Consider the following 11,863-nt stretch of genomic DNA (forward strand, 5'->3'; position numbering starts at 1 on the left):
ATGTTGGACTTGTGGGCTTGGGCAGCATTGGGTTGGGATGTTTTTGTGATGCACACTTTCTTTACATAAAACTCTCTTATCCATGAGTTGCTGTGGATTTGTTTCTCTAAAGTACCTAGACTAATACAGACAACATGAAAATGTTAGTTTAGTACTACCTAAAGCAATCTATAAATCCAAAAAAATTCCCATCCAGATCTCAACTTCATTTTTTTAAAGAAATGGAAAACCGAATTACTCATTGGAAATGGAAGAGACCTAGAATAAACAAAGAACTTATGAAGAACAAAATAGGAGGCTTCTCAATACAGGACCTCGAAATCTATTACAGAGCCACTATGATCAAAACAGCCTGGTGCTGGTACAGTGATAGGTGTATAGACCAATGGGACAAGATAGCAAACCCAGAAATAAATGTCCCTATCTAGGGACAGCTGATCTTCCACAAAGGACCAAAAATACATTAAATAGGAAAGAGTCTCTTTAACAAAGGTACAACAAAATTGGATCTCCATCTGCAAAAGAATGGAATAGGACCCTGAAGTAACCATTTCCTTCATGGAAATTAACACAAGAGTAGTTCTAAGAAGGTGGAGGTTAAATAAATCCCAAATGTCTTCCCATTCAAACTGCTATACCATTCCATCACAGACACAGGTTATGAAAGACCTTTGCTGGTTCTGAAATCCCCCTTCCTGCTTATCAGAGGGCTCATTTTGTACCCAGCAGGATGTAATCACAATGAATCCTGTTACCAATTACTTACTGTTGAATCTTAAGAGTGTCTCCCTACCCGCCCCCCCCCCCACACACACACTTCTAGTTACCCAAATCCAGGTAGGGAAAGGTCATTTGATGGGTATTACAGAGACTTTGGCTAGAAGAAGAGCCACATTAAATAATAACCTGAAAACCCATACCTCACTACCTGTAGAAAATTGAACTGAGGATGGATCAAAGGCCCAAATAAAGATCACCAATGAGAAAACTGGGACAAACGTGCAGGCCTTATTGCATGGACGTGCTATCAAATATAATGGACGCATACACAATAGGAGATAAAATCGATGACTGGGACCTACTAAAAATAAGGCACTTATGCAAATTAAACGACTCTATTAAAAAGGAGAACCTATCCAATGGGAAAAATCTTTAGCAACAACATGAGAGACTAATTTCTAGAATCTGTGGAATATTGCTATACATCTGTAAGGGGAAAAAATCCAATTAGAAAAGGCAGGAACATACTGTTCTCCAAAAATGATATTCAAATAGCTACCAGACACATAAAAAAATGTTCATGATCCCTAGTCATCCTGAAAATGTAAATACAATGATGGGATATCACCTTATACCAACACTGACAGTCCACTTCTACAGGGTAAAAAACAACACATTCTGGAGAGGTGTGGAGAGATTGGAACTCTAGCACATTACTGGTGGATCTGTAAATAAGAACAGCCATTGTGGAAAGCAATATTGTGCTACCTCGAACAAATGGGAAATTCCATAAAATCCAGCAATTCCTGCTGAGTATACACCCTGAAGAAATATGAGCCATAATACAGACAGATGGATGCACGCTCATGCTCATCACAACACTGTTCACAATAGCAAGAAGTGGGAAGCATCCCAAATGCCCATCAGTAGAAGCATGGATAAAGAGACTTTGGTACTTAGACACAATGGAATACTATACATCCATAGAAGATAGTGATGAAATTACAAAACCCCTCATGGCATGGATAGACTTGGAAAACATTATGCCGAATGGGTTCAGTCCATCACAAAAGGACAACTGTTGTATGAGGCCATTACTATAAGGATAAACACTAAGACAAGGTATTCCGACTAAAAGGAATAGCCTTTGGAGGCTCCCGAAGGAGCGAGGTTCCCAAAGGGAAGATGATCCAATGGACCCGCAGGCTGACAAGTACAGACTTGGGTGTGAAGGAGGATACAAGACCGTAAGAGAGAAAAGACATCTCGGGGGTGGGGTGTGGGGGTGGTGTGGAATAGGATATGGGGGGTAGGGATTGATGAGTTGTTTATTGAATTCAGAATTTAAAGTGTATGAAATGTAAACCTTCAACTGCAATAATAATAATAATAGATCAATATTACACAATTGATCTATGTATTGTGATGAATTGTCTGAGCCCCAATAAATTGATTAAAAAAATAATAATGTATGTGAAAGAAAAAGAAAAATGTTTTTGAAATAAAAAGGGCTGGGCTGGCCCTCTCCACCCCCACCCCCATCCCCTTTAATTATGCTTATTTTCCATGGAAGATTGTTTTATAAGACACCGAATTTAACCATCAAGGAGACTTGGTGGCATGGTATGCTGAAAGTTGGGTTGCTAACCACAAGGCCAGGAGCTGGGGGATCCACCAGCCACTCCATAAGGAAAAAATTGAGGCTGTTCCTAAAGCTCTGCAGTCTTGGAACCCTACAGTCTCACTTCCACTCTGTCCTATTGGGTTGCTTGGAGTCAGAATCCAGCGGATGGCAATGGCTAGCCGGGGCAGGCGGACCCTCATTCTCATTCTGCTCTATAGCTTTGCTTGTCCAGAAAGTGGACCCAATGAGTGAGGCAGTGTAGGGAGTGAGCTTCTGTCTCAGCGTCTAGGGAACTCTGGCTCCCCAGTCATCTGTGAGGCTTTGAACAAGCCACTCCATCTCTTTGACCCTCATTTTCCTCATCCACAACTCGAGCTAGTACAACTCTCCGGGATATTTTTGCAGGCAACAAATGGTCCCCTTTCCTCACTGCCGTCCAAGGTCTCTGTGCCCGGATGGAACACCATCTTCCCATGAACTCCTCTCTGTTACTGAAGCTGGGTGTTCTTCAGATGGACACCTGCCCCGCCCCCCAAACTTTAAATACACGAACCCTTTCAATCCTCATGATAGCCTTGTAACTAAATGGACAGAGAGGTTGAGTTATTTGCCCATAGTCACGAAGCTAGTAAAGATCCACTCAGAGCCTAGCCCTTTCTTCAGTGCAGTATTAACTCCGGTGATCTCCACTCCTCTGGGTTCCTGGCTCGTCACTGAAGAGCCCCGGTGGATTTCCTGGCTGGCGTTTGAATGACCCTGTGGTCTGTTTGCTATCCCTCCCTTCCTTTCCTGCACTGACAATAGGGTAAAAGGTGTCCCTGAAATACCCCTGACCCTTTCCGAACACCTGCCCTTGTCCCAGCTCACAAGAGTGGGCACATTTGTTCTTTTCCTTGTAGAGCTGTAACTCTTCGATGTCCCATCCCCCTTCCCTACTTCTCAGAAGACCTGGGGTCTTCATTCAAACCTTTCCTAGTATACCACATATCCCAGGGGGCATACTTGGATTTAACCACCACTAACACGTTTCTTAGACAAGTATTATTAGGACAGCACTTAGTTCACTAAGGAAGCTTGGTGTAGCTGCAGATCAGGCATTGGGCTGCTAATGGCAAAGCCTGCAGTTCAAACCCACCAGCAGCTCCGTGGGAGACAGGTGAGGCTGCCTATTCCCATAAAGATTTACAGCCGTGGAAGCCCTATAAGGGTCAACCCGACAGTGTTTTGGGTTTTGTTACTAAGCCAAGACTAGATCAATGGCTTCGAAAGTCTCAGCTATCATTCCTGGCTACCTATTAGAATCACCGAAGGAGAATTTAAAACATACCAATTACCATATATACTCGAGTATAAGCCAACCCGAATATCAGGTGAGGCACCTAATTTTACCACAAAACTGCATTAAAATATGCTGGAAAACTCGGCTTATACTCAAGTATATGTGGGACATCAAAATTATCTCCACAAGTGATGGCGAAGCTCAGCCAGTTGGGGACACCGGTTTATATCATCACGGCTCAATGTTTGGTGGTGGATGTGCCTTTAATTCTGAAGGCAAGCAAAGAAAGGGAAAGGACCCAAACCTGGCTCCATTTCTCTTACCCCTATTCTGGAGATTTTGCTGGGAAAGAGGAAGCTGGAGTTCATGGAGTGCTCGGTGAACTACAGCTCTGTACTTCGGACCCTCACAGCTGAGGGGAGCAGGTGCTGGTTTTTAAAAGAAGGGCTCCCATTGGAAAGAGAAATGAAAGTCTCCTGGCTGATTTAACATGCAGCTCAATTTAGATCTGGAGTTGAGCTTGGGTCTCCAAGTCACCTCGGGTCCCTGTATCTGAACAGCAGCAGCCCTGTGGTACAGGATCTGCTAAGTTTCCCCCTCACCTTGCAAACTGGGTCTGATCTTTTTGGAAAGAAAACTCATTATGATCAACGCAGCAGGAGAGTATTCAAATGCAAGTTGGCCCTGTTCTTTAGGGAGGGGTTGCATTTTCTCCAGTGAACTGTGAACACAGCAGCTCCATATTCTCATTTACCTCCAACAGCTGGGGATTCAGTATCTCTTCCTATTAAATCCAAATTTGTTATAAATTAAAAGATGGCTTATAAAATAAGAAAATAGGAAAATCAGCTCATGGGTGCGCCAGGGCTTCGAGGAGGCTTCGTGCTTGACGACCCTTACACTGGGCAATCTCTCCACCATCGGTGGGGGTGGGAGAAGGAAACGCGTTTGGGTTTCTTAATCTAGGGAAGCCAGAGTTCATCGACTAGAGGCATAACACTGCCACTTGAGAGCTTTGGCATAGCAACCTGCTCACAGAGGCACTGCGGAATAAACGGCTGGCAAGCGCCTTCCGTAATGATTCCATAACCAAGAAAATATGGAGTCGTTCTATTCTGTGACATGTGAGGGAGGGGGTCACCATCAGTTGGCATCCACTTACCCCAAGAGTAGTCGGTAGAACAGGTCATCTGAAATATATCCAGGATTTGTTAGGCGAAAGAAAAGTTCTCGGAATTTCTCGTTACAGTGGAAGCTTTCCCGTGCTGACTCCTAGAAGGAATGTTGAGGAAAAAGAAAGGAAAAACCTTCATAATTCTTAGGGGTTCTCCCACGAAGCTGTCAAACTCACTGCCATCGAGGAGTGGGTTATGTGTTGAGCTGGTAACCACGAGGTCAAAAGTTCCAGACCACCAGCCGCTCCACAGGAGAAAGATGAGGTTTTTTACGCTGGGAAGGATTTACGATCTCAGAAATGCAGGGGCTGTTTTACTCTGCGCTATCCTACATGGTGGATCCAGGGGTTTACGCTTCTTCAGACTTACACACTTCTGCCGGAGCTCAGTCAGTGTGCCCAGCTTAATCATTCCAAACTCCCGCCTGCATCATGAATTGAAAATATCAGGTCTGGGAGTAAATTGGCAGATTAGGGATTATCTCTGCCAGGGAGCTTGACGGCAGAGATTAGAGACAGGAGGGGACCTGGGAGGTCCCCTAGTCAGCCTCCCACCCTGGCCCCTGCTTCAGTTGCCCCTGCAGCATGTCTAGCTACACAGCTGGTTCCCAGAGAACAGCAGCGTCCGGGATTTCTGAGTTCCTCTCTTTAAGAACGGCCACATTTCCCTCCCTGCCAGGAGCCCACCGGAGGCCTTTCACAGGTTTTGCTGGCTTCAGGTCAGTGTGCCATAGGCTCCCCCGGAACAAAGGTGCGCTCTCTGCCCGTCCATCGGCTTCTGCTCACAAACTGTGGGGCCCAGTCCTTCCTCTCCTGAGTACTTGAGGTTACACTCTCGACCATGGTGGCGGTTGAAATCCTGCCTTCACGTCATCCCTGGGTCCAACGCTAACAACCATCTCGACAGTACAGTGCCCTCTGCCTCCATGTCAGCACCAGAGACATCGTTCTAAGGGTTTGTGCATCATCTACAAGATAGCACCTTACCCGTGAAAACAAAAGCCTCTGATTCCGACATCCTGTTTGGGACTGGGCCCTTTTTTATATAATATTGAATATCCTTTATAGATAATTTTCACACTAACCATTCCCCCATGTCTTTGAATCTGTTCCAACTCATTCTATTACCAGGTGTTATTTAAACACACACACACACACACACACACACACACACACACACACACACACACACACGTTTATAGAGTATGATGAGGCCAGTAGGTGGCAGAACTGAGACATAAACCTGAGTTTTTGAGCAGTCGTCAGGAACATAGCATCCTATTGCTCACCATCTCCACCTATGCCCAAGTGTAAGACTGTCCTGCGCCCAGCCCTGAAGGGAGAAGACTCTGGGCTTGTGCTCAGAGCCTTCCCACGATGCCAGGATCCAATCCAAGAATCGCCAAGTGTTCACAGCAGGCAGTCTCTCCATAAACAGAAAACCTGAGATGAACCTTCAGGGCAGCTGCTGCCTGGCATGTTGTTCAGGCTCCTGGGCAGGTCTTCAGGGCCGTTGCTCCTGCCTCTGCCACTCCTTCTGTTCCCACCACAGACACGGCTCTCCAGTGCAGGCTGGAGTCTGACCCTGTGGCCCTCTCCTAAGTCTGTTGTTTGTTCCAATAAGTCAATTTTGACTCAATGACCCTACTGGGCTTCCTAGGCTGTAATCTTTACAGGAGCCGATCAAAGGTGTTTCCTCTCTCAGAGCTGCTGGTGGGTTTGAACCATGGACCTCTTGATTAGCAGCCGAGCAGTTAACCATTGCGCCACCATGGTTCCTTCATTCCAAGGTAGGAGGTGCAAAAGGAGGTGGACAAAGAGGACAAAGGTGGACAAAGAGGTGGGGCCCATGACGGGGTTAGGGTGGCAGAAAGAGTGAAGGCAAACAGATCAAGCGTCAGAATCTGTGTGCATCTGTGCCGAGGATCTATGTGCAAATTCAGGGCTGATTTCTGTGCTCCTGTGATCCCCAGTGAATATACTATGGCCATGAGAGACCACCTCATCCTTACCTCAATAGCAAGGTTAAAACAACAACAAACAAACAGAAAATAGACAGTGCTGGTGAGGGTGCAGAAAGACGGGAACTCTCATACCAGCTGGGGGACTCACACATGGGGCAACCACTGTGGGAAGCAGTGTGGCATTCTCATAAAAATATGCTCATAAAAATACCATCCGACCCAGCAATTCCTCTACTGGGTGTGTATATCTAAAAGAACCTTGACCTGAAAGGATGGCTGTATGTGGGCCCATGTTCATTGCAGTGTTATTCAAAGTAGCGAGAAGATGGAAAGAGTACCCAGCAGTGGAAGAATGGATTCATTCTTAGATAAACTTAGCAACCATCAAAGGTTTTAGGATCAAAACGGAATAAATCTACACTGCTGAGAACATATTCATGAATGCGGTCAAGGAGACAAAGGTAGGAAAAGGTTTTAAAGAACAAAACACCCAGAGGAAACCAGTCCTAGGAGGTTAGGGCCCTAGTTCCGGGGCAGCGCAGGTCTGTTGACATAGCGTAGTTCACAGCGACAGCTTTTTACATCCGAGTTGACGAGTAGTGACTGTGGTCTTAAAAGCTTTCTAGCAGCCATCTAAGGCAGTGAGCATTGCTCTCTCCACTTCCAGAGGAAGACACATGGGAAGAGTTCATCCAGTGGATTAACGGATCTGCTCCCATCACTCTCCAGGCCTGATGACCAGAAGAGCTAGACGGTGTCCAGCTCCCACCACCAACCGCTCTGAAAAGGATCACACTCGTAGGTCTGGGTAGAGCGGGAGAAAAATGTGGGGCAGGATTCAGAATTATACCAGAGACCAGGCTGACTGGTAGGATAGAGACTGCAGGGACCCTGGAGACAATGGTGCTTTGTTACACTTCAGTTATGGAACTGAGCTCACCCACGTGTTAGGACACTCCGCCGTTAACAATCAAAAAGGCAGCGTTTACTTGAGGCCCGCGTTGAGTGAGTTAGGAAAGAAGGTGGAATGGACACCGAGGGAGGAGGTGGGATAATCCATGGGACATTGAGGGGGTGCCATCGAGGTGCTGGCCGTAAAGCATGATCAGCTCTGTAGACCTTCCTCTAATTCACAGGGGTGTTCTTACGAATTGAATACTGTTGGTGTGGGGGGAATTTCGTTGTTTTCCCTACGCTGTGGTAAGGAAGCAATCTTTGATAAACCCGAAACTCCCTGCCACCAAGTCCATGCCAACTCCGAGTGATGCTGCAGGACAGGGTAGAACTGCCCCGGTGAGTTTCAGAGACTGTAACTATTTACAGGAATGAAAAGCCCCATCTTTCTTCTGTGGAGCAGCTAGTGGTTTCAAACTGCTGACTTTTGGATCACAGCCTGACTTATAACCACTACACCACCAGAGCGCCCTCGTGGCCTTGTAGTTGCTTGTTGGGTTGTGCTCTGCAAGGTCCGTCGTTTGAAACCACCAGCCACTCTGCGCGAGACAGACAGACAGGCCCTTCTCCTCCCACAAAGAGTGACAGTCTCAGAAACACAGGGGCAGCTCTGCCCTGTCCTATAGGGTCACTATGAGTCAGCATCGACTCGATGGCAGTGAGGGGTGCAATCGTTGATGGTACCCTTTTATTCCGATAAAGGACTGCAATACCTAAACTTGTTTTTTTCTTAGGCTGATAGGACTGAATGTTGAATTTTACCCAGTGTACTTTCAATCCTTGGATAATTACATTCACCGTCTCCTTTGACCAATTGAAGAGTTTAATTAAATTAATCACTCTTTTGATAGTAAACCATTCTTGCATTTCTGGAATGAGATCCAGGAAGTTATGATGAGTCATTCATTTACTCTACCTCTACCTCTGTGTCAATAGTTCATTTTAAACGTTTTTCATAAGCGGTGTGATGGACTTGGAGTGTTTGTGTACAGATGTGCTATCTTATCAAGTTTTGAGATTTTACGTAACATTAACTTTATAAAATTAAAAGCATTTTCTAGTGCTTTCAAAGAGCTGATACAGTATATGTATTATCTGTCTCTGAGACATTTGAAGGACCTATTCAGAACCACTGGAATGCCATATCTTTTATGGAGCCAATTCTTTGATATGTTTTTCATTTTTTCATAATAATTGGTTTCTTCAGAATTTCTACTTCTTGATTCAATTGGTGTAATCAGTATATTTCTTTAAAAATCCCTCATTTCTTGAGATTTACCAAAAAAAGCATAGAATTATAAAAAGTCTCCCTCTTCATGTCTTAACTCTGTATCTTTGGTTATATAAAATCGGTCATTTAAAATTTTGTGCATTTGAATTTTTTTGATAATTCAAACTGAGTGTTTTCAATGTTATTGTTTATTTCAATTGCAATGGTTACTGTTATACTGTAGATTGAATCATGTCTGCCTAAAATGTATGTTGAAGCCCTAACTCCTGGTTGCTGTGAATGAGGCTTTGTTTGGAAACGCTGAAACCCAAATGAAGGCTGAATATGATAGTGGGACAAGAGGAAAGTAAAAGGAAATACAGAAAAGAACTAGGACGCAAATGGGCATCTATAGAGGTCTAAATACAGACATGTGCATATGTAAATATATTTATATATAATGATAGGGAAATAGATCTATGTACATATATTTATGTGTTAAGTATTAAGGTAGCAGACCGGCATTGGGTCTCTACTCAAGTACTCCCTCAATGCAAGAACACTTTGTTCTAATAACCTGGCATTCCATGATGCTCAGCTTCCTGACACCATCGCTGAAGACAAAATGGGTGTATAAGCAAATGTGGTGAAGAAAGCTGATGGTGCCCAGCTATCAAAAGATAAAGCACCTGGGGACTTAAAGGATTGAAGATAAACAAGCAGCCATCTAGCTGAGAAGCAACAAAATCCACAAGGAGGAAGCACACCAGGCTGTGTGATCATGAGGTGTTGATGGGATCAGGGATCAGGCATCAAAGATGCAGAACAAAAAATCATATCAGTGTGAATGAGGAGGAAGGCAGAGTGGAGACCCAAAGCCCACCTATAGACAATTGGACAACTCCTTACAGAAGGGTCACAAGAAAGAGATGAGCCAGTCAGGGTGCAGCAATGACGAAACATGCAACTTTCCTCTAGTTCTTTAATGCTTCCTCCCCCCACCCCCACTATCATGATCCCAATTCTACCTTACAAATCCGTTTAGACCAGAGGATGTACACTGGTACAGATAAGAGCTGGAAACACAGGGAATCCAGGACAGATAGACCCCTCAGGACCAATAATAAGAGTAGCGATACCAGGAGGGGAAGGGGAAGGTGGGAGGAGAAAGGAGGAACCTATCACAATGATCTATCTATAAGCCCCTCCCAGGGGGATGGACTACAGAGAAGTGGGTGACGGGAGACATTGGTCAGTGTAAGACATGAAAAAAACAATCATTTATAAATTATGAAGGGTTCATGAGGGAGGGAAAAATGAGGAGTCAGTACCAAGGGCTCAAGTACCCTGTTTCTCCGAAAATAAGACAGTGTCTTATATTAATTTTTGCTTCCAAAGATGCGCTAGGTCTTATTTTCAGGGGATGTCTTATTTTTCCATGAAGAAGAATACGGTACACATTTATTGTTTTATTAAAAGAGACCTCACACTTCCTGTCTGCTCCAGCTGCACTGTGGCCAACAGTGAGCTGTGCGGGGGCACCCACTGCTATGGTCCAGGGTCCAGAGTCCAGAGTTACAGTAGCTTCGGGCGGCCTTATTTTCTGGGAGGTCTTATTTTCGGGGGGGATGCCTTATATTTCAGTGAGAGGCAAAACTGTAAGTAGGTCTTATTTTCGGGGGATGTCTTACTTTTGGGGAAAACGGGATAGAAAAAATATTGAAAATGACGATGGCAACAAACGTACAAATGTACTTGACACAATGGAGGTATGTATGGATTGTGATGAGAGCTGTACGAGCCCCCAATAAAATGAGAGAGGAAAAGAGGGCGAGGGCACATGAGGAAAGAGTCCTACTGCAGCTGTGACCTAGGAAGGCACCCTAAGACACTTACTAAATCACAAGAGAGGCCCAAGAAGTCCCTGGGGTCCGCTGAATTAAGTCACCGCATAAATCATTCAGGAAAGGGTGGCAGACGGCAGAATTTTCAGGCAAGCACACTGGAAACCAATTTGGGCGGTAGACCAGAATCACTTGCAAGGCTATTCAAAGAAAACCCCACCTTTCCCTGGATGTTTATGAATATATATAACTTCCCTTTTGTACCTGGAGAGTGTAAAAACCCTGAACCCCCCAGCTTTGGTGAGATGAGGGTGAGTGTTGCTTAGCCCCACCTGTCTCCACCAGCTGGCTTCTCTAATAAAACTTTGCCTGGGTGGAAGCTCTGCGCCTCTGCTGGTCATCTCGGGTCAGACGGAGGCAAGAACCTTCCTCTGCACGGTGAGGCCGAGACCCCCAGCCCCAGCTGCAAGCCAGAGAAGCCCAGAAAGGATCTGCCCCCAGAGCCTTGCAGAGCACGTGCCCCTGCAGCGCCCTCACGTGACCTCCAAGTCTGCAGAACGCGAAGGTAATAATTCTGCCCTTTTGAGCCCCGTAAAAGTTGTGTTCCTTTGCAGGGCAGCACTGAAAAGTCACCTTTCTTCCTATCTTCCACATGTTCATTTCTAATGCTTCTGTTTCCTGTCATTTATAACAGCTTGCAATGGAAGGGTTTTGTGGTTGGTGTTTTAAGTTCTTTAAAGATTTGGATAGCTTATTTAGCCTCTGGTATTAACTTCCGCTTCCAGTGTCTTTTCCCAAGAGCGCTTTTAACGTTTTAACAGCTGATTTTAATGTTATTAGTGGGGAAAATGCCATGCCCCTTGCCCTCCGGCCTCCAGAACCCCATCTTTCCCATTGTAGGGGTTTGTAAGGCTCTGCTAGGCTTCCTTTCTGAAACTGTGCATCTTTCCCTAGGCGATTTGTGGACCAATTTCATCAATTCGTTTCCTCTGGTCCCCTCCGCCGCCCCACAGGCAGTTGTACGAGGTACGAGGGCTGTCCCCCCTTTCCTGGCCTGAGTACTTCGGTTCCTTCCTTCGTTATTTTTCTGTTAT

Source organism: Echinops telfairi, unplaced genomic scaffold, assembly GCF_000313985.2.
Source record: "Echinops telfairi isolate 266 unplaced genomic scaffold, ASM31398v2 ScPeMD7_9;HRSCAF=40, whole genome shotgun sequence".
In the NCBI taxonomy this organism is placed as follows: domain Eukaryota; kingdom Metazoa; phylum Chordata; class Mammalia; order Afrosoricida; family Tenrecidae; genus Echinops; species Echinops telfairi.